This window comes from Otolemur garnettii, unplaced genomic scaffold (genome assembly GCF_000181295.1).
Source record: "Otolemur garnettii isolate 467f Iridium unplaced genomic scaffold, OtoGar3 scaffold00175, whole genome shotgun sequence".
NCBI lineage: Eukaryota > Metazoa > Chordata > Mammalia > Primates > Galagidae > Otolemur > Otolemur garnettii.
This window is the reverse complement of record NW_003852570.1, coordinates 484537-511593: the sequence shown is the minus strand read 5'-3', so window position 1 is coordinate 511593 and position 27057 is coordinate 484537. Positions and strand designations below refer to the sequence as shown.

Sequence of the window (27057 nt, the reverse complement as noted above, 5' to 3'; positions counted from 1 at the left end):
CAGGGTGGTTGAGTAGAGTCCTTTTCATGCTATCCTATAGTTTCAAATGGATGCCAGAAACTCTTAGTATTCATTGGCTTGTAGCCTCAGTACAATGCTCCAGTCACTTCCTCCATCTTCATACTGCCTTCCCCTTTGTTTATCTGTGTCTTCTTTTATCTTATCAAAATACTTGTCATGGGGTGTAGGTCCATTGAGATAGTTCAGGATAATAACTGAACTTAATATCTTCTATTTAATTATGTGTATAATGACCCTTTCTCCACATTAAGTAGTACTCACACGTTCTACGGATTGGGACATAGGTATATCTTTTTCCAGTCACCGTTTCACTCACTATAAGCATCAAAAATTGTTGAACAGGGCCATTTCCAAAGACTGTAATTTGCATATTTTATTACATAGAGGGTAGTTAACATAGAGATAATTTTCCTAATGGCTCAGGCTCATTATTGCGCAGGCTATAGGGAGAGCAAAACTCCAAGAGATGTATAGGGAGCTGTTTGCTCCTACAATGACTACTTCTGGACTAACATTGCTTTGTTATGTCTTGCATTTCATTTTTATTTATTTATTTTTTGAGATAGAGTTTTACTTTGTTGCCCTTCATAGAGTACTGTGGTGTCACAGCTCATAGTAACCTCAGTCTCTTGGGCTCTAATAGTCCTCTTGCTTCAGCCTCCCAAGTAGTTAGGACTACACACATCTACCATAACACCCGGTTATGTTTTAGAGACAGGGTCTCACTTTAGGTCAGGCTGGTCTTCAACTCTTAAGCTCAGGCAATCCACCCACCTTTGGTTCCTCGAGTGCTAGGACTCCTAACATGAGCCACCGCACCTAGCCATTGTGTTTGATTTCTAGAATGTTTCCTTCTCTTTTATATTCATCAGTTGTACTTTCTTGATCCTGCATTAGCATCTACTTTTTTTACCCTATTCTAATTTAATGTTTGTGATTATTCTGTAATGAAAATGCTTGCTGAAATATTTATAAAATGTAAGCCAATAAGTTTAGAATTATTTAATACTATGAAACACTATAAAACAAAACAATACAAATTTTAACTAATGAAAATACTACATTTAGGTTCAATAATATAAGAATATACATCAGATACAAAGAGAACTGGCTTGATAAAGATTTAATTATGACAACTCCGTGGTAAAATGTGGTTATCTAAAAAGTAGAAAAATATACTAATACATTAAGAGAAATACTTTTTCTAGAATTACAAAGGTGGTTTACTTGTTTTACTCTACTTTGGTCATCTGAGTTTTGGATGTCATATTTTAGAACATACTTAAATAATTCAAACATCCAGAGAAGGTGATAAACATAGTAAGAGGCAAAAAGGCATGGTTAGTGAAACATACATTCTGAAACCAATGATGAACATCCTGCAGAAATGAAAACTTTGATGCTAGAGGAGGAAAGGGAAGAGCATGACCAATATGTGGAACTTAGGGGGAGGTGTTTTTCAATTTGTAATTTAGAACCTACACTTTTAAAAAATGGGCACCATGCTTATGAAATTAAAGTTCTCTATCATTAAAGGGAATTGAACTTAGTTTGGCTTTTCTTTAATGTATGATATAGAAAGTATTTTAAAGAAAGTTTCTTGTTATGCAAAAACAATAACATATATAAGGAGTACTAGGTCTGTGAGGATTCTTTGTTTTTTTAACTTATCAAAATGTAGAACTGTATTCAACAAACTTCATTATAAGGAAAGTTAAAGGACAAGCCACAAATGAGAGGTGATCACTGGGAAACATCCATAAAACAAGGACCTCATCTCCTATTATACCTATATACTCAGATAAACATATATAAATCTATACCTATTCATATCTATGATGTTAATAAACAGCAATTTTTTTTTTTTTTTCTTATTTGGCTTTTTTTTTTTTTTGGTTTAAGGTATTATTAGTCAAGTTGCTATGAAGGTTTTTTACATGTCTTTTGGTAGTCACTGCACTCAATTTTCTTGGGTACACAGCTAGGACTAGAAATGCTCTGTTGAAGGGTACAGGGATACTGTCCCACAATTTTACAAAATGGTGGTAGTAACATAAATTCCCACCAGCAATGTATGGGATTTCAAGTTACTCTACATCCTTGTCAACGCATAGTATTGTCAGTGTTTTCATTTTAGCTATCTGAGCAGTATGTAGTGGTACTCACTGTAGATTTAATATGCTTTTTCCTGATGAGTAATGAGGTTAAGCATCTTATCTTTACACAATCTTGTTGATTATTTTGGATCTAATCTGTTATGATGCATTTATTTAATTTTTTTTTTATTTCAGGCTCCTTTATTCCATGAATATTTACAGAACATCAACTATAGGCAAAACATTGACATAATCATTGAAGATAACATTGGGACAAATATATCAATTTTATGAGGAAACAAAACATTATCTACAAATCAATTATGAGATAAGTGTACTCGTTACCACCACTACTAGTAAAGATGAAGATCCTAGCTAATACAATTATGATAACTTAAAAATCTCAATGGTTTGTAAAAAAAAAAAAATACAAATTTCATTACTTCTGAGTTACCAAGTTACTTGCAAGTTACCAAAAACAATAGAAAAATTCAACAATGTAGCTAACTTCAAAATAACTATACAAAATCAATTATATTCCTATGTAAAAAAGAATTACAAAATAATATTAGAAAAAGAAAGAAAGAATTGTATCAGTAACTAAAATAGAAAGTACCTATCAGTATAGCTTTAACAAGAGCTGTGCAATTTTTTTGAATACATAATCATTTACTACTTGTTTGTTACAGAATACACAAGAAAAAATACAAATAGCAAATAATTTTTTTCTTATTATGTTGTTACCAAAGTCTAAAACAAATAGATGACTAATATATATAAATAAAAGTAAAAAATAATTTCTAAAAAAAAAAAAAAGTAGATCACACCAAGTCTTATAGACAGTAGAAATAGAAATACTTCAAAATCATTCTACTTAGTCTGGATACCCCTGATAGTAAAATTTTAAAAAATATATTATTATAAAGGGGAAATTACAAACATATTTCACTGATGAATAAGGATGCAATATGATAAACAACATATTGACATGTTGAGTTAAATATTGATGTTTAAGTAATATACGTTGATCAAAATTAAATCCAGTTTGTGTGAGAATTAGTAATTTTTTTTGCCCAGACTCCCTCACTCCTTGTCTGTCTGATCTCCCCTTCCCCCATTCCCCACCATGTCATTAATTGTCATTAATTGTCTCCAAATCAAAGTTGAATACATAGGATTCTTAATTCTCCATTCCTGTGATGCTTCACTAAGAATAAGGTGTTCCACCTCCATCCAGGTTATTACAAATGCTGTAAAATCTTCATTTTTTTTTGATGGCTGAATAATGATCCAGGTGTACATATACCACAGCTTATCAATCCATTCCTGGGTTGAAGGACATTTAGGCTGTTTCCAAATTTTAGCGATTGTAAATTGGGACGCGATAAACAGCCTAGTACGAGTGTCTTTATAGTAAAAGTTTTTTTTTTTTTTCTTCTGGATAGATGCCCAATAGTGAGATTGCAGGATCAAATGGGAGATCTAGGTTGAGTTTTTTTAAGGTTTCTCCATATTTCCTTCCAAAAAGATTGTATTAGTTTGTAGTCCCACCAGCAGTGCAAGAGTGTTCCTTTCTCTCTACATCCACGCCAGCATATGCAATTTTGAGATTTTGTGATATAGGCCATTCTCGCTGGGGTTAGATAGATAGTCCATAGATATAGATAGATAGATAGATAGATATTCCATAGTTATTGGAATCAAATAGAAAACCTGAAAATAAAACCAACAATTTACAGCCACCTAATCTTTGATAAACCAAACAAGAGCACTCACTGGGGGAAAGACTCTCTATTTAATAAATGGTGCAGGGAAAATTGGATATCTACATGTAAAAGACTGAAACTGGACCCACACTTTTCTCCACTCACAAAAATTGATTCAAGATGGATAAAGGACTTAAATCTAAGACATGAAATGATAAAAATCCTCAAAGAAAGAATTGATAAAACACTGGAAGATATTGGCCTGGAGAAAGACTTTATGAGGAACACTGCCACAGCAATAGCAACAACAGCAATACTAAACAGATGAGATTTTATGAAGCTGAAAAGTTTCTGTACAGCAAAGGAGACAATAACCAGAGCAAATAGATGACCTACTAAATGGGAAAGGATATTTGCATATTTTGAATCTGACAAAAGTCTAATAACCAGGATCTATGCAGAATTTCAATTAATCTACAAGAAAAAAACCAACAACCCCATACATCATTGGGAAGAGAGATGAACAGAATCTTCTCTAAAGTTGATAGGTGAATGGCTACTAACTATATGAAAAAATGCTCTTCATTTCTAATTATTAGATAAATGCAAATTAAAACCACCCTGAGATATCATCTAACCCCAGTGAGAATGTGAGGATTCTTGGTCAAAAGAATAGTAGCTCATGACCAAGGTTAAATATATGTCTAAATGCCAGACAGAAAACTTTGATTGAGACTATAACCATTGGGTTTCTAACCCTTCAGTATATATGACTGTTTTTTTTCTGCATTTGTTTTTAATTTTCCTAGTCACTTACTCCCTTTTCTTCATCCCTTTCTGTCTCTGTCTCTCTGCCTTATTCTCTGATCTATGCCTCCATCAGAGTATTTATAACTTTGAGGGCTAAAAAGGCACTGAGACTTGAAAAGAGATTGTTTCACTCTACCTGAACTAGTTCCATTTTTTTATAACTATTGTTTGTATATACATAGGCAATTTTTCAAACCATTTTGAGTCTCTCCCCCTTCACCCCCTATAAAATAATTTAAATAATACTTGTTCTTCTATAAGACATCAAAATCATTGTCCAAGAGTATAGTAGTTCAGACTACTATACCAAAATACCATAAATTGGTGCAAGTTAAACACACACACAAAAACAAATTTGTTTCTCAGTTCTGGAGGCTAAGGAGTCCAAGGTCAAAGTGCATCAGATTAAATGTCTGGTGACTGCTGTCTTCCTAGTTTTTTCTCTTCTTACTGTATCCTTACATGATAGAAAAAGGAGAGGTCCATGGTCACTTCCCTTTCTTATAATAGCATATATCAGTAAAAGAAAGGGCCTTCATTTCTTCCAGTTTCTGAAAAGCACTAATCCTATTATGGGAGCACCATCCTGATTTCCACATTTAAACCTAATTACCTTCTAAAGTTCCACCTCCAAATACTATTATATTGGATATTAAAGTTTTACCATGTGATTTTGAGGGTACACAAACATTAAGCCCGTAGCAAAGGACAAGACATTATCAGTGAATTCACCTCAGACATGAGTACAAATTTTGACAGTTTCAAAAAAATTTTTGATGAGAAATCCATAGGTATGTGAATGTTTGATGTGTATACTAAGGGCGAGGAAGTGAATTTACCTCATTCATTATTGTCCTTAACATTCTAGAATCTGTCTCCATTGGGAATTACAAGGTATTTTATTTTCCCTGGAGACAAATATTCTATAGAGGCAAATGAAATATTGTGTTGAGGACTGGAAAACAGTGCTTAGAAGTTTTGCAACATGTGTTTTTAGCTGATCACGAATACATGAATAGGTTTTGTGTCAGGTAACTACAAATTAGTCCTATTAATGGGAGTAATCGCAGTGACCTCCAGGAAAGCCTTCCATGGACATGATACAGTGACTGATTTCTTAAACAAATAAACAAACAAAAAACAATAATAACAACAAACTTAGTATGGACTCCAAGGTTTCTGAAGAATCATAAAATACAGCTATTGGCTCCCTTCTCTAGAGAGCTGCAAAGGATTGGATAAGGGGAAATGATGGCAAGTAAAATTAGTCCTAGAGTTTGGCAGCAAAGACTCATGTAAGATACTGCAAGTAATCATAAGGCTGATAGGTGACATTTGTCTGGAGCTTTTAGTAACCAAATATTCACTTGAGTTAAACATTGAAACATAACTTCACACACAGCTCATTCTGGCTTAGGCAAAGTTATATTACAAACAAATAAAAAAAAAATCTGAGTCTTTACATCCTATCCCACAGACCATGAAAAGGTGATGTTAGAGTTTAATTTCAGGGTTTTTAAACTATGCTGATAAAGAAATACCTACAGAGAAAAGCTGAAAATGTATTAATGAGACAACCAAGAATAATCTACAAATTGCATAACCCCTTTGGGATTTCATAGAAAATTCAGGGGATAAAGTAATCAAAAGACATGAAGAACAATCCATCCCAGAATTATCTCTAATAATGTTTCATGCCAAAACATGATATGTTAGCCAAGTTCTGTATGCTCTAGGAGATCTGAGCTGTTACTCTGAAGGCATCAATATCTCTGGAATCTAATAAATTTGTAAGAATCATTGGGAAAAAAACCCACTGAAGAAAGAAACTAGGATTAATTTACTTGGAAATAGCTGAGAAAAAAGTATTTATAATAATAATTATTATCACTCTTTAATCCATGTGTGACTTCAGATACTGCCATCTTTGCTTGCAATTAGCAAATTTGGGAATTTTCTCAATAACCATAACTCATGATCATTAATTTATAGGTGAGTCCACTAAGGAGAACCAAGATTATTTGGTTTTTACAGAATAACAACATAAATATGATGACCATAATAATTATGGTAGTGGAAAGTACATAACATTTATTAAAATCTTACTATCTTATTTTGGACCAGGTAGCATGTATTACTTCACTAAATTCTCACTTAGTCCTGTGAGGTATAGGATCTATGTAGTATTATTATAACTATTTTATAGATGAGAAAATTGAGTCTATTTGAAGGAAAGTTTGAAGGTGACCCTCCCAGTCCAAATTGTCATTTGATAGTTATCATTTGTCACTGTTAGAGGAGGCTGGAGTCAGCGTAACCTCTTTACAGCTTGATTTCTCAATGTCTCATCTCATAATCTCTTGAGCGACTGTTTCCATAAACACCCACACTTCAGTTTCCCAACTTAACCACATTTTAACAAGAATGCAGGCTTTGGTTGCAGCAGCTGTGAACTGTTTTACCATGTATCTAACAGGCATGGCTTATCTACCTTCCTTTCTGCATGCAACAGGATGGGGGGAGGGTTCAAAAAACAGCAATGTGGCATTACCTGAAAGACCCTTAGGAGTTTCAAAGCTAAATAAACACAACCTAGTCCATATGAAACAAGGCAAAAGCAAATAAGAAAGCACTGACTTTTTCTGTCTTTGCGTCTCTGGGGTAGGGGGTGGAGCAGTAATAGCTGGTGCCTGGCTGCTTCACAACTATAAAATGAAAGCACACACATTTCTTCTCTGTCTCAAACAGAACGGAGGGTCCCTGGGTAGCCACACAGAAAGGTGGTGTGATGTGGGAGTCTGTGTTCATGCTTAGAGAAACTTAAAAAATTAAGTTAATGAAATTCACAGCCCACACAGTTGTGTTTATTTTGAACTTATACTAAATATAAAAGAAAAGAATTCATTTAACTTAGTTTAAAAATCACTTGCCTGCTGAGAATCTAGAGGTAAAAACCCAGTATAGTCAAAGTTTCCATAGAAACAAAAATAAAATAAATAAAAATAATCTTTAAAAATTACTCTTGTGAAAAAATAATAAACTTGTCAATTGGCCTGAGAATTTCAGGTAAAGACATGCCAAAAAATGTGTACACACACATACATCTATATTCCTATATGAAGCCTTTGTGTACACACAATACACAAAACATTCTCATTTCTGCACATGGTACCTGAATACAACATACACTCAAATGTGCCTCACATTGAGGATTGCTTTGAAATTCAGTGTAATCAATCAGATAAATACTCTGGGCTCAGCTGAAACCTGGTTACAAAGAGTATATGATAAAGATTTACATGCCTTAAAGTGATAATAAACACTAATTTCAATTCATGTAATCATTTCAAGAACCCTATGAATTATGTTGTATTATAATTACAGTTTTGGATGAGGAAATTGAGGCACAGTGATGTTGAATGACTTGCCAAAAGTCACACTGCTCATGAGGGGTGGAGAAAGATTTTGACCTCAGAAAGTCTTGTAATAAATGGTATGCTTTTAACCATTATCATTAACAATGGAAAAAAGGGCTCTGCGTCTAGTAGGAAAAAAATAGGGGCTGACCCACAGTCATTATTTTCCTTTTCTTAACGTACAGATCTTATCGTAAGTTGCTGTTCTGTGTCAGTGGGAGGATGGGTGGGAATTTAAGTGGTGGTGACATTTAAGGTAAGGAGGGATGTGTGGCTTGAAAAGTAATTGCTAATTGATGAGAGGGTTAACCGTATAATGAACTCAGCAGAAACACTTCCTCTTGCTTAGCCCTTGACTGTTAAAACATTGCATGATCTTGGCATTGCCTTAGATTGCATTTCCTCAAACAGAGAAAAGATATGTCAGAATAATTTTTGAACAACAATATTTCATCCTTTTTCCCTTGGTTATTATTTCTAGGTTCATGGAGAGAATTTGGTAATCCAGCACTTTCTGTTGTAATTTGGATTTTAGCTGCAATATTGTTCTTCATGGATGAGCTAGTTAGTGGATTGCCATTTGATGCAGGCAGATTAAAGAACTCTTTATGTAGTCAGTTTATTCCTTATTCTTTTGTGCTTAAGTAAACTTTCTCTATGGACATGTTTTTCCATTCATAACTAAAACCTTTGACAAGCAAAGTGTTGCCTTTCTTCTGATTCCTCATCCAGAGAGGTTTAATGTGGTCACTCTCAGTAAGTACATTCCACGACATTGAAAATGTATGAACTAAGCACATTAACATTTCCCTTTGAATACTCCCTTATACAAATACAGTAGAACTACAGGTTAAAAAAAAGAAAATAAAACACTCTAAAGATAGTTAATTCTTCTAGTAATCTCATTCATTTTAATTACAGATGTAATACACAAAGTAGTTAGATTAAGTGGGCCTTGTCTAAGGCCGACTTTATTATTACTATTATTATTATTAATTTCTCCTTTATGTTGTTTTATTTGATTGCAAGGAGAAAACTGTACAAGTTACAGAAGCATTTCTTGTTTTTATCTATTAATAGGACCTGAATTTGAGCTTAGGAGAAAAGAAAACAGAGAGATTTTTGAAGGTATTATGTTCTAAATGTCAGTTAAATGTAAGAGCTTGATGGTAGGCACACCCAAGTCAATAGATTTGGGCCATTGGTTTAATATGGAAGCAAACAAAAATCTCTGGAACTGTGGCAGAGTCCTTCCATAGTTGCTTCAGGGTGCAGCCCTGGACCTATGTGTACATGTGGGTATCAAGGACCTCGTAGGTGAGCTATCATCCTATCTTGATTGAGCAGATTTAAGACTCTGACAGTCATCAAGGAATTTTACAGTTAGGATCATTAAAAAGTAAAAGTGGATACAAAGTACTTATTGAGCAATTTTAACTTCCAATATAAATTATTTAGAATATTTTCTATCAGAAATGGTGAACACATCTTCTAATGTGCCAGCATGAGATCTTTGAATGACAGAGTGATATAATAAAGTTGGTGTTATCTGAGAAACAGTGCAAAAATTATTTGAACACCAATATCACCACTTAAAATATGTCATCAACTATTTACACATGTGGGAGAACAATTGTAAATATTACAGTTTAGGACTAAGGCTTTACAGTCTGTTGGAAATTTAAGAATTAAGTGAAAAGGTGGCATCCATAGTTCAGTGGGTAGGGTGCCGGCCACATACACTCAGGCTGGTGGGTTTGAACCTGGCCTGGGCCAGCTAAACAACAATGACAACTGCAACAACAACAACAAAAAAAAAATAGCCAGGCATTGTGGCAGGTGCTTGTAGTCCCAGCCACCTGGGAGGCTGAGGCAAGAGAACCATGTAAACACAAGAGTTACAGGTTGCTGTGAGCTGTGACAGCAGTCTACTGAGAGTGACATAGACTCTGTCTCAAAAAAAAAAAAAAAAGAAGAATTAAGTGAAAGTATTGAGCTACTAGAATAGGAAATTAATTTCAAGAATCAGGTACCATTAAGTTGGATCTGGGAATCACTAGTGATGTGAAACACATCTACTTTTCTAGCTAAGATAGGCCATGAAGTCTCTGGAGACTCTAATTATAAAACTGAAGCTAAACTGGAGTCAGGCTGCTAATGAAATCTCACATTCTTGGATACTACGTGTTGTTTCTGATAAAATATTACCTGATTAACTTCTCAGGCCATGGAGATATTTCATTCCATGTTGGGGTATTCTATGCATTCATATTTCAGTCACACTTATGAGAGGAATAGGAATTGGCTGACATTAAAAGACTGTGATTGAACTTCAACACTAAGGCTAAAAAATAAGTCAGGAAAATACAAGGAAAAGAAAGAAGAATGTGTGAGATGGGAGGGGAACTTGAGAATTTGCTAAAAATATTAGTCAGAATTTCCCTTGATTCTAATATGAATAGATAGCTATTTTGAGATTTCTATCACTGAGCACTGAAAAAGGAAACTGATATATAATATTGTAATAAATAAATAAATATGTAGAGATATGCAAAGTGATGGATTTAGAATTCAATTTAAAATATTGGGGCCCAGTTGAAAACAACTGTTTTTGTCAATAGACTATTCATTAGTCACACTAGCACTTATCCATTTCTTGCCCTTGACCACCTATTTTCAAGGAAACTTACAAACAAAGGCAAATAGAAGTTCCTTAAGAAGTGACAGAAATAGCTAGAACGTTCAAGAGTTTTAAAAATGGTACCATCAGAACTATGAAAAAACTTTTCCCAGAGTTAGGAAATAGTACAGGTGAAACTACTCAGTTTTAGTAGAAAATAAGGGAAGGAATATTGCTATATGTTGTCCCATATCAACTTAAGATGCCAATGAGCTCATTAGTTTTTTCCCCTAGGCTATAACTAAATGCAAAAAGCACACACTTAGATGTTTTTGTTTATTAAGTTAAAGATAGTCAGATACAAGCTACATTGACCCTGTTGCCTTATAAAGCTACCATTCTGTTTTCATTTCTAAGATAGGAATTATTTATATACTGTGAATTATGCGTTTGTCAGAGACAAAGGAATGGGGGAAATGTGCTATTATTCTTTTTATTTATTTTTTTTTTTGCAGTTTTTAGCTGGGGCTGGGTTTGAACCTGCCATCTCCAGCATATGGGGCCTGCGCCGTACTCCTTGAGCCATAGGCACCACTCAATGTGCTATTATTCTGAATTTGTCAAAGTTTACAAGGAATTTATTGCCAGGTTAAATGTTATTGAAAGTGAAAATTTGACATTTCATCATCTGAAAGTAAAAGAAAGATAAATGGCATGAAAACGACCTATTCAGTTGTATTCTAGTTTGGTAGGTCAAAAGTTGTGCTTATATAAATCCCATATGTATTTCTTCCACTAGCCTACTCCAGGAAACCAGAGCATCCTCTTTCAGGAGTGCTCAGTTCTTGTGGTGGGTTGGATTTGAAATGTGAGACTATGCATACCTTTGAAGGGATACTTGAACATTGAAGGAAGACCTAAGGATTCTTATCCCTACCTTTGCCTTATCTCCCAAAATCCTTTTCCACTGCTACTTCCAATGACAACCTAGTTCAGATAAAACCTAGGATCTCATCAGAGGACAAAATGCTTTAGCTCTGCAATTACGCCATCTACTCTGCCTGTCATATTTGATGTGGATAAACAGTTCCTCCCAGGCTGAGCACAGTGGCTTATACCTGTAATCCTAGCAATTTGGGATGCAGAAGTAGGTAGACTGCTTGAGCTCAGGAGTTCTAGACCAGCCTGAGCAAGAGTGAAACCTTATCTCTACAAAAAAATAAAAAAAAAAAAAACTAGCCAGACATATTGTTGGGTTCCTGTAGTCCCAGTTATTTAGGAGGCTAAGGGAAGAAAATTACTTGAGCCAAGGAGATTGAGGTTGCTATGAGCTATGATGTCACATTCCTCTAGCTCAGGTGACAGAGTGAAAATCTGTTTCAACAAAATGAAAAATTGCCTCCCATTTTAGGTATCATTTTCCTGTTCTATAAAGCAGGGATAATAATATCTGGTCTGTCTGCCTCCCTTGTTTGTGTGAGACTCAAGAAGTAAATGGAATTGAGTGTGTTATTCACAAATGAGAAACATTCCTTAAACTTGATTGTCCAAAGAATTAGCAAAAAAAAAAAAAACAAACTTTGGCAAAAGTTAATATGTGTTTAAAAATCATAGATTCCTCAACAAAATGTTCATGGGTTCCATTTACCCTCATGAATAAAAATTCAGCTGGTGTCAATAAAGCTTAAGGGGCTTTAAAAATTATTGAATCCTAGTATACTTCTTTCTTTGAGGGACATTTTGAGCTGCCTTTGCCTAGTAGCCATAACGGATAATTTCTTTGGAACTTTGGCTTATTCTTTTATTTTTTATTTGAGCTGCAAATGCTCAGATTGATCTTTGTCAATGCTTAAAAAGGTCCTTGCCAATGCTCATATGCCTCCTTGTGAATCATGGCACTCATGTCCAAGGACAATAGAGAACCTAATCTTAGCCACACAGCCCCAAAGCTTAGGCTATCATTGAGCTCTGATCATTAGCTGAAGGTGGTATTTATTTATTTCTTTATTTATTTAGAGACAGATGCTCACTCAGTTGCTCATGCTAAAGTGTTGTGACATCAGCTTAGCTCACAGCAATCTCAAACTCTTGAGTTCAAGCAATCCTCCTGGTTTAGCCTTCCAATTAGCTGGAATATGACCTTCTCACCACAACATCTGGCTAATTTTTCTATTTTTAGTAGAGATGGGGTCTTCTCTTTCTCAGGCTGATTTTGAACTCCTGAATTCAAGGGATTCTCCCACTTCAGCCTTCCAGAATTCTAGAATTATAGGTGTGAGTCACCAAATCTGACCTAAAGATGGCATTTTAGATTAACATTTATGGTGAAATGAGAGTGCTTGATTTGGCTTTCTTGCTATTATGACACCTTTTTGTAAGGGCTATACATTTATAGACTTGCAGTAATTTTTGAGAAAAAAGTTAGACATTTATCAGAGAGGTGAATTGCTTTTGCTAAAGATAGCCTAGGCAAACATGACGCTTTTGGAAGAAGTAATCTTAGAAGATACCCACTACTATAAAACAGTACTGAATGGAGACAAGAAAATAATTAGGTACAGAGAAAATAAATTCACAATTTAATTGATGAAATTTTGAAATTCATAATGAAATTCATTGATTAAATAATAAATTATGAATTTCATGATGGAATTTATTGATGAAATCACAAAATCTATGTATTGATGAGAACTGTGCAGTTATCCAATCCTATATTTCTCAAATTCCAATCATTCTTGTACCTCTTTCATGGTTTTTCCATACCTGCTTATCATCACTTAATATGACAGAATAAATATCTTGTTTTAATCTAGTAAAATTTAATTGTATTTAAAATTATTTAAATTATTTTGGAAGAAAACACTGGACTCCACCGAAGTGGATTAAGGCTGAGCATGGAGCATGAGGAGTGGCTAGGGTGTGTGTCACAGCCTCTTTTCCACAGCTAGTTGCTGATTTTAGATGATGGAGTCACTTGCAGAAGAAGGCAGTGTGACCACAGCTCCTCTGTCGGGTTCCTATAGAAATGATGAGTGTCCCAAAGAAGGAGTTGACCTAGTGGTTGAGAAGGATGCAGCCAGGAGAGGAACGGACAGTGAGGAAGATGGAGAGAGAGCGTGTTTGAGGTGGAGAAGATCCTGGACATGAAGACTGAGGGGGGAAAAGCCATACTCTGTAAAATAAATGAAAGAGGTCTATTCTGATCCAAATTTGAGGACCATGACCAGAAACCATGCCCAAGAAGCCTTGAGCAAGTGGACTCTCAGTAGTGGGATTATAGTTTGGTTTTTAAACATTTCAGAGAGACAGGAATTACAGGGTAAAATGCTTTATAAAGTTTTCTGGAAAGAATATAATTGGATGATGATACCTGGGAGCCTGAAATTCACCTGGAGGATAATAAAGAGGTGTTTCTTGAATTTAGGAAGAAAGCTGCAGATAACAAAGCCAAAGCAGTCAAGAAGGACATTCAGAGACTGTCATTAAATAATGATAAATTTGAGGCAAACTCTGATAGTGATCAGCAAAGTGAGACAAAAGAAGACACATCTCAAAGAAGAAAAAGAAAAAAATTAAGCCATAAAGAGGAGAAAAGCGCTGAAGATCTGAAAAAGAAAAAAAAAAAAAGATTTAGAAACTGAAAGATAAATCCAAAACAGACCTGGAGATATCCTTGCAAAATGTAGTTTTTGATTTAAGGACAATGAAAAGAATTTTGGAAGCCAAAGAAGAATTAAAGGAGTCCAAAAAGCCAAACAAACAAAAAAATGAAACAAAAGAAAATAAGGAATTTAAGAAAGTAAAAAAGCCTGAAATAATAGATTTAAAAACTAAAATAAAAGAAGAACCCAAAGAAAACAGAAAGCCAACAAAAGAAAAATGTATTGACTCTCAAGTGGAATTTGAATCAAGTGTACTTAGTGATTCCCTGTTTCAAGAAGATGATAGTGAATATTTACATTCTGATAACAGAGAAGAGAAACAAAAAATTAAAAGTGCAAAAGATAAAGTGGGCCAAGATGCATGGCAGGACCAAGCTTTGGATAAACAGCTGGATAACAACACAAGTGCTGAGGAGGATGTTGATGTCAAGTCCAGGAGGAAAAAAAAAAAAAAAAAAAAAACCCTGAGAAAAGCTGAGGAACCTGATAGAGCAGGAAGCTAGAAAATAAGAATGCTTTCTTAGAGAAGAAAACTGTGCCTCAAAAGCAACAGAATGAAGAGAAAGATAGAAGTATCGTCCAGTTCGAGAAGCTGACATCTGCTGCTGCTCAAATGCCAAAGTGTTTAAGATTAGGTGGGAAAGAGAGAGGCTTCAGGTCCAGTGACTATACTGAGGAGAAAGAGACCAAGAAAAATGAACCCAAAGCACTTCTGGAGCAATATGGCCACCAAGTAACTGCTTCTGTGAGATTTGGGAGAGAAGACTCCAGGCATCTCTGGATGATGGGATCTGCCCAGAAACTGCCCTTTGGTGACACAGGGTGTCAGTCAGAGACTTCTGGAATCCACAAGGAGGACAAAAATGGTGGATAACTGGCAAGTGGTAGGTGTGTTTGTTCAGTCAGAGGCTGCCCTCATTTGTAGTCATAGCAACAGCGAGACTGTAAGCAGAAAAAGCCTTGTGGGCTGTTTTAGTTTTTTAGGAATTGGGCACTCGATTGAACTTTCTTGAGAGATCTTGGGGGGCGGGTGTGCAGACAACATTGGACATTGTCTGGGGACCCAGACTGAGCCACTGAGGCAAAAAAGAGCTAATATCATTCAGCTGTGGGCTGCCCACACAGCTATTGTGGGGGGCCTGCCCCTGCAGGTTGCAGCACCAGGATCATCCAGGAGTCCTTGAGCTGTAATCTATTGACTGAGCTGCCCAAAGGTGGTGACTGAGACACTGGAAAAGAACAGAGGTGTAAGTGTTTGACAGATTACAGCCTTGACCCTCAGGGAAATAGAGTGAGACTGGTTTTGGCACACTGGATAAGTGGGCAGCCATGACAGGAGAGATCCCAGCTGTAAGTGCTTTCCTTGGAAAGCTTCTGCTTAGCCAAGGTTCACAGTTTGGAGTGTCTTTTAAGCAGGCTGAGGAGGCATGTGGGCTCCCAAGTCTGCGAGGTCTGAGAAATCAGCAGTGGCCACTAGTCTCCATCTTGTACAACTGTATCAAAATTGTGATTAACATCTTATACCTCAGAAGATCACCTGTTTCCCAGACAATATTCAGCAAGATATATAAACTGTTTAGGTTTTTAAGTTTGTTTTTTTTTTTTTCCATTGTTGTCCTTGTTTTTGTTTTTTCATAATTTCAACACTTTTCCTCTACATTTTTCTTTTTCCCTCTTATTTCTTTTTTTCTCTTTCTTCTTCACTATTCTAGCTTAAATACAATCTTCCATTTTTGCCTTCTTTAACAACTAGAACTTCATTTTTGTTAGTGTTTCTGCCCCTATCATTTGTTTTTCCCCCAATTTTATCCCATAAGGGTTTTTGTTTGTTTGTTTCAGTTTTATTTATAGTATTTTTATCTTTCCTCTATCTGACTGACATGGGGTACTATGCCTGATCAGGCTGGCAAAGAGCTGCTGACCTCAAGGAAACCACCAATCCCAGCACCCCCAGAGGTTGGGCATTTTTAATGTTAGGTCAAAGTACACCTGTATTATTCCTATCTCCTTCTTTTGGTGCCTCTCTTCTTTTTGTCAATATTTCCTTTTACTCACCTCCTCTTCTTTTTCTTTTTTCTTTCTTTTTTTAAATCTTTTTTTCCCTTCTTGCTCTTCAATCTTCTCATCTTTCTGGTCCTGTACCAAAAGGACTCATTGAAACTTTAGGCCAGAGGCATAGTAACTTAAGAAGCAAGAGGAAGTGAAAGGAAAATTAGGGCAAGAAAACAGATACAAGAAAACACTAATGAAGAAGAATCAGCAGAAATATCCTGGCAACACGAAATAACAAGTTCAGAGCAATCTGTTCAAGGGACCATGAGGTAGCCACTGCAGAAAATTCCACCAATAAAGAAATGTTAGAAATGGCAGAAGGAGAATTTAAAATGCAAATGATGAAAACAATGAAGAAAATTGCTGAGAAAGTGGGAAAAATCAAAAAACAATGATGGAAATTGCTTAGAGTGGAAACCAACAAAAAAGACAATGAAGGAACTTGCTGAGAAAGTAGAAAATAACCAAAAAGAAATCCAAAAACAGAATCAAATAAAAGATGAACAATATGAGGAATATAGAAAGGATATAGAGGACCTGAAGGAACTGAAGTAATTAGAGAACTTAAAGATGCAATAGAATGTATTAACAACAGATTAGAACACGCAGAAGAAAGAATCTCAGAGGTAGAGGACAAAGCTCTTGAGAAAACTCAGATAGTTAAAGAGTCAGAAAAGAAGAGAGAGAAAACAAAATGTTCACTGACAGAATTATGGGACTTTATGAAGCCTTCAAACATATGAGTTATAGGTATTCCAGAATGGGAAGAAGGATGCCCCAGAGAATGGTAGCCACTCTAGAGAATATTATAAATGAAAATTTCCCAAATATCACCAAAGATTCTGACATACTCCTTTTAGAGGGATATTAGCCCCCTGGTCACCTCAACTAAAACAGAGTTACTCCAAGACACATTGTGATGAATCTATCCAAAGTCAAGAGAAAATAAAAGATTTTGCAATCCGCCAGGAGTAAGTACCAACTGACCTACAGGGGCAAATCCATCATGGTGACCGTGGACTTCCCTAATGAAACTTTTCAAGCCAGAAGACAATGGTCATCTATCTTTAATCTACATAAACAGAATAATTTCCAGCCCAGAATTCTATATCCCACTAAGGTAAGCTTTAAAATTGCCAGAGAAATCAAATCTTTTACTCATATACAAGCATTGAGGATATTTGCCACAACAAGACCAGCTTGACAGGAAATACTTCAACCTGTTCTACACAGTGACCATCACAATAGACCTTCAGCAAAGTAAACACTCAGAAATTAAAGGACAGAACCTAGCTTCCACAATGATGCAAAAGACGAAACTAACCAATAGACTTTCACAAAATAAGGTGAATATAATTCTACTACACTTATCAATTATCTCAACAAATGTCAATGGCTTGAATTCTCCACTGAAGAACCATAGATTGGCTGATTGGATTTAAAAACACAAGCCATCTATTCCATGTCTTCAGGAAACACACCTCACATCAAAAGACAAATTAAAACTCATAGTTAAGGGTTGGAAGTCAATTTTCTAGGCAAACTGAAATCAGAAGAAAAGAGGGGTTGCAATCTTATTTTCTGATACATGTGGATTTAAAGCAAGTAAAGTTAAAAAGGATAATGATGGTCACTTCATATTGTTCAAGGGAAAAATAGGACAAGAAGATATTTATTTTTCTTTTTTTATTAAATAATATTTTTGCACATTAATACTATCATGGGATACAGTGTGTTGTTTCCATATACAATTTGAAATACTTTCATCCAATTGGCCAACATGGCCATCATGTCATTCTCATAATTGTATTTAGACATTTATATTTGACATTTAGAAAGATTCACATGGACCCTTATAAGATAAATCATAGGTGTGGTCCCAGCAATCACCCTCTCTTCACCCATCCTCCCCCCTCCCCTCCCCTCCCTCTCCCCTTTCCCCGTATTCTTGGACTACAATTGGATTATAACTTTCCTGTGATACTTAACAATTAGTTTCATAATAGGGTTGAGTACATTGGATACTTTTTCTTCCATTCTTGAGATACTTTGCTAAGAAGAATGTTTTCCAGCTCCATCCATGTAAACATGAAGGAGGTAAAGTCTCCATCTTTCTTTGTGGCTGTATAGTATTCCATGGTGTACATATACCACAATTTATTGATCCATTCATGGGTCGATGGGCACTTGGGCTTCTTCCATGACCTAGCAATTGTGAGGGCTGCAAGGAACATTCTGGTACAGATATCTGTATTGTAGCATGATTTTTGGTCTTCTTGATATATACCAAGCAGAGGAATTATAGGATCAAATGGTATATCTATATTTAGTTCTCAAAAGGTTCTCTATATGACTTTCCAAAAGGGACGTATTAGTTTGCATTCCCGCCAGCAGTGTAGAAGTGTTCCCTTTTCTCCACAACCTCGCCAGCATCTGTAATTTTGGGATTTTGTGATATGGGCTAATCTTACTAGTGTTAGATAATATCTCAAAGTAGTTTTGATTTGTATTTCTCTGATTATTAGGGATAATGAGTATTTTTTCATATATCTGTAGGACATGCGTCTGTCTTCTTCAGAGAAGTTTCTCTTTAAGTCGCATGCCCACCCTCAGATGGGATCGCTTGTTCTCTTCTTGCTAATACATTTGTGTTCTCTGTGGATTCTGGTTATTAGACCTTTGTCAGAAGCATAACCAGCAAATATCTTTTCCCATTCTGAGGACTGTCTACTTGCTTTTCTTACTTTGTTTTTCGTGGTACAGAAGCTTTTTAATTTGAGGAGGTCCCAGTAGTATATTTTTGATGTTGTTTCAATTGCCCAGGGGGTTGTCCTCGTGAAATATTCGCCCAGGCCAATTTCTTCAAGAGTTTTCCCTACATGTTCTTCTAGTATTTTATAGTTTCATGTCTTAAATTTAAGTCTTTAATCCAGTGACAGTCTATATTAGTTAGTGGTGACAGGTGTGGGTCCAGTTTCAGTTATCTGCAGGTCGCCAGCCAGTTTGTCCAGCACCATTTGTTAAATAGGGAATCTTTTCCCCACTCAATGTTTTTAATTGGCTTGTCAAAGATCATATAGCAGTAAGTAGCTAGGTTCATCTCTTGGTTCTCTATTCTGTTCCATACATCTACCCCTCTGTTTTTGTGCCAGTACCATGCTGTTTTGATCACAATGGATTTATAATATAGTCTGATGTCTGGTAGTGTGATTCCTCCTGCTTTGTTTTTGTTTCTGAGTAATGTCTTGGCTATTCATGTTTTTTTCTGATTCCATATAAAATGAAGTATTCTTTTTTCAAGATTTTTAAAGTATGACTATTGAACTTTAATAGGGATTGCATTAAAATTATATATTGTTTTAGGTAGTATACTCTGGTTGTTCTGGTTACCAGAGTATTTCCGCTGATTCCACCTCCTGCTGAATTTGCACTTTTTGAAGATCATTTCTAAAACCGTTCTGTTAATGGCTTCTTCTGGTTGTCTCCTGGGTGCACTCCTCTAAAGCCCTGGGAAGCGGGGATGTCAGCCAAGGTGATGCAGCCAGCCCTTGTGGGAGTCAGTCATAGTCTTGCTCCGCTAAGGCCCTGGGAAACAGGGATACGGCAAGAGGGGCGATGCAGCTGCCCCAGCGGGAGTCAGTCACTGATGCCCCCTGCCAAGGCCCCAGGAAGTGGGAACAGCAGCCAGGGAGACAGCTGGATGCAGAATGCACTGGCTGGCAGGATCAGGCCCCGCGGAGGAAGTGTGGATCAAACAATTCTCCCAGTGCAGGACAGGGACAGGGGCTTGGTCTCACAAGGATGGATGGATGCTGCTCTTAGGTCTCCTCTATTTGTCTCTACAGGCAACGGGAGGAGGGCGGACTGGAAACTCAAAATGGCAATGCCAATGCCAGTTCCCCTTTTCTGCCTGGGGAAGGGTGTTCCAAGTCTCAGCAGGATCCCTCCAGGGTAATAGACTTCCCTGTCAGCAGTTCTCACTCATGGAGTGAGAGAATAGGTCCTCAGTTTATCGATCACCTGTAGGAGACTCAGAGGAGTGGTTGAAGAGGAAACAAAGGAAAAGCACACCTTTCTTGGGGGAGGGGATGGACACTTTTCCTTTGGGGTATATTACCTGTAGATTGCCTTCTAGGATTTGCCACCTGACTCATCAGGTGTGTCCTGCTGGCATCACTCTTCTCTCTCTGCTGGGCTCCCAATCTTCGACTTTGTAGGGTGTTTTCTGGATTTTATCCTTTCCTCTGGAAGGGAGCTTCTGTCGGAGGCTGGTACCTGTTGGCCATCTTGAACCCCTACCCCATATATATATCACTCCATCCCAAAAATAAAGAATATTCATTCTTGTGCCTAGTCCCAGCTACTTGGGAGGCTGAGGCAAGAGAATTGCCTAAGCCCAGGAGTTGGAGGTTGCTGTGAGCTGTGTGACATCACAGCACTCTACCAAGGGTGATAAAGTGAGACTCTGTATCTACAAGAAAAAAAAAAAACATATATATATATATATATATGCACATATATATATATACATTCTTCTCGTCAGCCTATGGAACATTCTTCGAAACTGATCATATCCTAGGACACAAAACAAACCTCAATATAATCAAAAAATTGAAATTTTACTTTGCGTCTTCACAGACCATAAGGCACTAAAAATAGAACTTAACTCCAATAAAAATGTTTGTCCACACACAAAGGCATGGAAGATAAACAACCTCATGCTGAATGACAGTTGCATGCAGGAAGAAATAAAAAAGGAATCGTTAATTTCCTTAGTATAACAACAATGAAAACACAAGCTACCAAAACCTATGAGATACAGCAAAAGCAGTCCTGAGAGGAAAAGTTATCGCTTCAGAAGCCTACATTCAAAAAACAGAAAGAGAGCACATCAAAAAACTCACAAGCCATCTTATGGAATTGGAAAAGAAGAACAATCTAAGTCGAAACCCAGCAGAAGAAAAAAAATATCCAAAATTAAATCAGAGATTAATGTAATTGAAATCAAAAGAATCATTCAGAAAATTAATGAAACAAGGAGTTTTTTTTTTTTTAAAATAAATAAAGTAGATAAACTTTTGGTCAGACTAACTTGAAATTGAAAACTAAAATCTCTAGTAATCTCAATCAGAAATGATAAAGGGGAAATAACAACTGATGCCACAGAAACACAAGAGATTATCTCTGAATACCACTAGAAACTCTATGTCCAGAATTTTGATAATGTGAAGGAAATAGTTCAATATTTGTAATCACACCCTCTCCCTAGACTTAGCCCAGATGAAATAGATCTCCTGAACTGACCAATTTCAAGCACTGAGATCAAAGAAACAATAACAAATTTCTATAACTATAAATAAAACTATAACAAATAACTATAACAAATTTCTATAACTAAAAAATGCCCTGTTCTGGATGGCTTCACATCAGAATTCTATCAAACTTTTGAAGAAGAGCTTATTCCTATATTGCAGAAATTATTCCAAAAAATTGAGAAGGAAGGAATCTTCCCCAATACATTCTATGAAGCAAACATTATCCTGATACCAAAACCTGGAAAGGACCCAAGTAAAAAGGATAATTTCAGGCCAATTTCACTAATGAATATAGTTGCAAAAATTCTCAACCAAATCTTCACCAATAGATTATAGATTGTCATCAAAAAAGTCATACATCATGACCAAGTAGGTTTCATCCCAAAGATTCAAGGCTGGTTTAACATACATAAATTCATAAAGGTTATTCACCATATCAACAGAAGCAAAAACAAAGCCCATATGATCCTCTCAATGGATGCAGAAAAAACATTTGATAAAACCCAGCATCCTTTTCTAATTAGAACACTGAAGAATATGGACATAGGTCACACATTTTTTCTTTTTTTTTTTTTTTTTCAGTTTTGGCTGGGGCATGCTTGAAGCTGCCACCCCTGGTATATAGGACTGGTTCCCTACTCCTTGAGCCACAGGCACCCCACAAGACACATTTCTTAAACTGATTGAAGCTATCTATGACAAATCTACAGCTAGTATTTTACTAAATGGAGTTAAACTGAATGCTTTTACACTTAGAACTGGAACCAGACAAGGATGTCGTCTGTTGCCATTACTATTCCACATAGTACGGGAAGTTCTAGCCAATAGAATTAGGCAAGACAAGAAAATAAAGGGCATCCAAATGGTAACAGATGAGGTGAAACTCTCCCTCTTTGCCGACCATATGATCTTATACTTAGAGAACCCCAAAGACTCAACCACAAGACTCTTGGAAGTCATCAAAAAATACATTAATGTCTCAGGATATAAAATCAGTGTTCACAAGTCAGTTGCCTTTGTATATTCCAAGAACAGCTAACATGAGAGGCTAATTAAGGACACAACTTCCTTCACCATAGTCCCAGAGAAAGTGAAATACCTAGGAATATACCTAGCAAAAGAGCTGAAGGACCTCTATAATGAAAGTTATGAAACCCTAAACAAGGAAATAACAGAGGACTTTAATAAATGGATGAGCATATCATGCTAATGCCTGAGAAGAATGAACATCGTTAAAATGTCTACACTTCTCAGAGAAATCTACCAATTCAATGCCATCCCTATTAAAATACCAACATCCTATTTTCAAGACTTAGAAAAAAATGTTTCTGTGTTTTGTATGAAACTTAAAAAAAAAAAAAAAAGCCTGTATAGCAAAGGCAGTTCTTAGTAATAAAAACAAAGCTGGGGGCATCACCATACCAGATTTGAAGCTGTACTACAAGGCCATAGTGGTCAAGACAGCATGGTACTGGGGCAAAAATAGAAACATAGACATCTGGAATCGAAAAGAAAACCAGGAAATGAAATCAATAACTTACAACTACTTAATCTTTGATAAACCAAAAAGAACTTACACTGGGGGAAAGACTCCTTGTTTAATAAATGGTGCTGGAAGAACTGGATATCCACATGTAAAAAACTAAAACTGGACCTCCACCTTTCTCCACTCACAAAAATTGAATCAAGATGGATAAAGGACTTAAATTTAAGGCATGAAATGATAAAAATGCTCAAAGAAAGAATAGGAAAAACACTGGACGATATCGGGCAAGGGAAAAGCTTTATGAAGAAGACTGCCATGGCAATTGAAACAACAACAAAAATAAACAAATGGGATTTAATTAAACTGAAAAACTTCTATACAGATAAGGAGATAACAACCAAAACAAATAGAAGAACTACCCAATGGGAAAGGATATTTGCATATTTTGAATCACACAAAAGCTTAATAACTAGGATCTATACAGAACTTAAATTAACCCACATGAAAAAAGCCAACAATCCCATACATCAATGGGGAAGAGAGAAGAACAGAATCTTCTTTAAAGAAGACAGACGAATGGCTAGCAAACATATGAAAAAAATGCTCATCATCCATAATTATTAGAGAAATGCAACTTAAAACCACCCTGAGATATAATCTAACCCCTGGGAGAATGGCCCATATCACAATATCTCAAAACTGCAGATGCTGGAGCAGATGTGGAGAGAAAGGAACACTTTTACACTTCTAGTGGGCCTGCAAACTAATACACCCTTTTTGGAAGGAAGTTTGGAGAAACCTCAAAGAACTCAACCTAGACCCCCCATTTGATCCTGCAATGCCATTACGGAGCATCTATCCAGAAGGCAAAAAAAAAAAAAAAAAATTATTATAAAGACACTTGTACTAGACTGTTTATCTCAGCTCAATTTACAATCGCTAAAATGTGGAAACAGCTTAAATGTCCCTCAACCCAGGAATGGATTGGTAAACTGTGATATACGTATACCATGGAATACTATTCAGCCAAAAACAAGGAAATTTTGCAGCAGTTTTATTAACCTGGATGGAGGTGGAACACATTATTCTTAGTGAAGCATCAGAATAATGGAGAAGCATGACTCCTATGTATTCAACTTTGATATGAGGACAATTAATGATAATTAATGACACAGTGGGTATAGGGTAAGGGGGGAGCAGACAGAAAGAGAAGGAGGGAGGGGTGGGGAAAGGAAAAGAAAAGAAAATAGTGACTAATTCTCACATAAATTGGATTTAATTTTGACCAAAGTACATTATTTGAACAATCATTTTTAATTCAACTTGTTAATATGTTGTTTAAGATATTGCATTCTCATTTATAAGTGAAATATGTTTGCATTTTCCCTTCATAATAATATATTTTTTCAATTTTAATATCAGGTATATCCAGATGAAGTAAAATGATTTTGAAGTATTTCTTCTTTTTCTATTGTCTATAAGATTTGGCGTGATCTGTTTTTTTTTTTTTAATTATCTTCCATTTTTATTTTTAAACATTAGTTGTCTATTTTTTGAGACTTTGGAAAAAAATGAACCCAAAGAAAAATTTCAGAAAAGACTTGATTTGGAAAAGAAAGAAAAAGGCCAAAAACAGCCAAAGGGATTAAAGACACTTAAAGAAATCAGAAACACATTTGACTTATTTAAATTAACTCCAGAAGGAAGATATAATGCTCCTGATAGGAATAGGAAAAGAGATGAAATACCACTGTATTGTAAAACCACAGAGGATAACAAAAGCAAGGAAAACAAGCAGTCACTTAAAGAAAGGAGAAATACCAGGAATGTAAATGATACTTGGGCATAAATTGCTGCAGAAGATGACCAGGAAGTTTCAGACATAGGATGCCCAGTGGATGATAATGCGGATGGCAGGCAACATATTTTGAGTTTGGGCATGGACTTACAGTTGGAATGGATGAAATTAGAAGACTTTCAAAAGCACCCTGATGGGGAAGGTAAGAATTTTGCTACAGCAGATGAAATTCCAAGTATTTTGTTAAGAGATGATGTGAAAAATGGGGATTATATTACTGTAAAGGTTGCACTTAATTCAAATGAAGACTATAACCTGGACCAAGACGATTCCAATGGAATAACACTGGTAATGCTTGCTGCGGCAGAAGGACAAGATGATTGCCTGAGGCTCCTCATCACTAAAGGTGCAAAAGTGAATGGCCAGCAGAATGGGACCACCACCCTTATTCATGCTGCTGAAAAGAACTTTATTACTATGGTGACTATCCTTTTGGAAGCAGAAGCTTTTGTAAATTTCCAGCAGAGCAAAGATGAAACTGTGTTGATGAAGGCCTGTAAGAGAGGAAATTCAGACATTGTTCAACTTGCAATTGAATGTGAGGCTGACTGCAACATTTTGTCAAAGCACCAAAATAGTGCACTTCATTTTGCAAAGCAGAGTAACAACGTGCTTATGTACAACTTGCAGAAGAGCCATTTAGAGACACTTCAAGAGTAGAAGAACAGACATTAAAGGATTACTCTGAAAATCCTCTTGTTCTACTAGAACCAGTGTTTCCAATAGCATGTCATCAACTCTGTGAGGGCAAGACTTTTCAACAGATTTCAATGAACAATCCCCCCCCAGAATATTCTGGAAGGCTCTAGCATCCTGCTCTTCATTGTCCATGCAAACTTTTTGTGTAAAGAAGTTATTGCTCAACTCTGTGGACCATGTAGTGTACAAACTGTGGTTTTAAATGATAAATTTCAACTTCCTGTTTTTTTGGACAGTCATTTATTTTACTCATTCAGCACTGTCCCAGGCACAAATAAACTCTTTATAACATTGATGAAAGCACCCTCTGCTAAGGAGAAGCTGCTAATAGGAGCATACAGAGTGCAGCTGCAGTGGCCACACAGAAAGGACTGAGATAGGGTTAATTTCAGACCTATTTCTAAACATTCTCTTTGAAGAAGATTGGTATTCTCCTGGCACATCTCAAACCTCCACATGTAAAACTTTGTACACTTCCTATGGTGCAAGCTTGTCTCTTGTCATCTGTAAGACGGGGGAGAGAGTGTGTCGATGCCAGTGTTTGGGCATCCCAGCATTGTGTCCAGGTTGCATATTTCTGTTTTTCCACAATGTAGATGGTACATATGAGGATTATTTAAGAAAATTAAAGGCTTTTTTTCTAAAAAAATAAAAAATAAAAGGAAACACTATATTATTATGCATTTGGGAAAATGTAACAACTGACATGAAGAGAAAATAATAACAAAAAAATAATATTAATTATGTTATAAACAATAAGTTAATTATCAATTTCTTTTTTAAAATATCTCCTAGTTATATATGCCAATTGGGACAGATGAGTTCAGGCCTTACTATGGTATATAACTCTGAAATGTATAGAAAAAAACTTCTTTTCTTAGAAAGACTGGCTTCTAACTGAGATCACACAGCCAGACTGTGGCAAAAATGAGACTAATTTGTTCATGGAATGTAACTTCTTTTCCATATATTCCAGAGATACAAATCCCACTTAAAGTGCCACTTGGAAAGAAGAGCTATTACTTGAGGCTTAATATGTTGGTACATACCTTTTCCTTATTAAATTTACTTCATTCTTAGACTTGTATCCACAGTTGTGTGAGGTGTTGATGTAATAGTCAAAAGCTTAAAGTGAGGAACTGAAATATGGATTGAGTCATCAATGAAGCTGGGGCAGGGAAAGACTTTTGGTACAGATTAATTAAGATGTACAAAGCCTAAATCTCTGCAGACAAAAAGGGAAATCTAGATATTGATCACATCTCTAGTAGCTGCATAAATGTCAGGGGACTATACATGACACAGCAGAGCAGCCA

The 27057-nt window shown here is 36.0% G+C and overlaps 1 pseudogene; it reads left to right on the top strand.

Annotated features, from left to right (window-relative positions):
- The first annotated feature begins 13633 nt into the window (after nucleotides 1-13633).
- Nucleotides 13634-26116, top strand: LOC100955492 (annotated as a pseudogene).
- The last annotated feature ends 941 nt before the right edge of the window (nucleotides 26117-27057 follow it).